This window comes from Myotis lucifugus, unplaced genomic scaffold (genome assembly GCF_000147115.1).
Source record: "Myotis lucifugus unplaced genomic scaffold, Myoluc2.0 scaffold_116, whole genome shotgun sequence".
Classification (NCBI taxonomy): domain Eukaryota; kingdom Metazoa; phylum Chordata; class Mammalia; order Chiroptera; family Vespertilionidae; genus Myotis; species Myotis lucifugus.
Window position 1 is genome coordinate 3,821,137 of NW_005871164.1, and position 1,740 is coordinate 3,822,876.

At 43.8% G+C, this 1,740-nt stretch overlaps 1 protein-coding gene and 1 non-coding gene across 2 annotated transcripts in view; one reads left to right on the top strand and one right to left on the bottom strand.

Annotated features, from left to right (window-relative positions):
* Positions 1–1,740, bottom strand: part of LOC102431797 (transmembrane protein 163) — a gene marked incomplete at its 5' end in the record, with an annotated part of 40,922 nt that overhangs the window by 26,636 nt on the left and 12,546 nt on the right. The window lies entirely within an intron of this gene.
* Positions 1,560–1,669, top strand: LOC111826986. Its single transcript, XR_002830451.1, has one exon. It is a non-coding gene; the product is annotated as a U6 spliceosomal RNA (small nuclear RNA).

The window sequence follows — 1,740 nt, forward strand, 5'->3', positions numbered from 1 at the left end:
TGTGGTAGCTCCTTAAGGGGCAGGGGGAACAGCATCCTAGGGCAAAGGGGAGGATGAGAGCAAGATGCCCAAACCCCAAGGGCTCAGGATCCATGCCACTCGGCACCCTGGAACGGGGGGGTGGGGGGGGGCAGAGGTGAGACTAACAGCAGGAGGGTCCACTGACAATGTCCTCAGGAGCCCAGGTCCCTCCTCCACTGGGCGGTGTGGAGGCCTATTCCCTGCAGGCAGGGAAGCGCTTACTGCAGAGAGCAAAACACAGGGTCTCCCCAGGTTGAGCTGAAGCAGGGTGACTGCCTGGAAAGGGGGGGTGGGTTAAGGGAGTTTGCCTTCTACCTTCGAAAGTGACTAGCCCAGGAAAACAGAGAACATGATTTAAGTGCATAAAGTAAAATGTACAGACGTATAAAGAAAACCAATTATACTTGCATTCATTTAATAAGACAGATAAACTGCTTTAGCCACAGAAGTGCTTCTAAGTTAATGTATTAAATAGCAAGATCCAATAGCAGATCTAATAAGTACAGTAGTTTTAAGTTCCATACAGCCCCCCATTGTGTGTGTGTGTGTAATTTATATTATATATTCCTTTATTAGCATGAGAAAATACATAATGTAATGCAAGAAAGGAAAAAATAAAGCAAACAAGACTCCTGGGCTCAGCTATGAATAACATTTACAATCTTAATAATAACAATGTTGAATACTGATCTAATCAAAATAACCATGTAAATGTATTGGGAGGTAATTAGGCAAGGAAATGATTAAAGGGCTAAACAGAATAGGAAGTCAAGACATCATGCCAATAACCGAGAAAGCAAGAAGTAACAACACATGCATGTTACTTAGAGATGGAAGCTGGAAGGAGCTGTAAACAGTTGCCCCTGGGGAGGGGGTTATTTTTTTATAATGAGTCTTGCAGAGTAATTGGCTGCTTGAATTATATGCACGTACAACTTGGGTAAAAACAAACTCAAGGTAAAGCAAGTTTCAGGGCAGTGATTGCTGAGTGTATTAGTCAGAAAGCGAACCAGCAGGAGATGAGTGTCAGACATGTAGGCAAGGAACTGGCTATGTGACTGTGGGGCTGGCTCAGCAGTCAGAGACTCAGGGGAGTCAACCAAAAAAATGAGTTCGAGTGTCACCTCTGACACGTGTGTCATAGGTTCGCCATCACTGCCCTAGGAGCACTCACTGGTGGTTCGGTCACTAAGGGACCTTTCTCACACTTATAAATAACTGGGCTCCATCAGAGGTCCTTACCTGGCCGAGGGTAGGTTAGTCCAGAACCTGAAAGCCACCTAACACCTCGAAGGTACAATGTGGAACATCGCCACACAGAACACACTTCTGTGCAGACTAACTTGGCCAACTTCTTACGTAAGTGACCATTTTGTCTCTCATAGGAAACAAAACAAAACAGAAAAAAAAAGAAACACCAACAGCAAAAACTGAAAAGGAAAAGTAAGCAAACATAAACTCACTTACCCACCCAAAAAACTGCATGTGAACAAAATGAAGGCGCCACTAAAGATAAGAACTTACTGAACCAAAAAGCAGAGATCGCTTCGCAACACATATACTAAAGTCGGAAGGATACAGAGAAGATTACCATGGCCCCTGCGCAAGGATGACCTGAAAAAACACACCAAAAAACTAGAAAGCAATTGACAGACCTGATCTGCAAAGTAAAATGCAGGTTTTAAAAAAAGAAATGCAAGAAACTTCCTGCAATCTAGC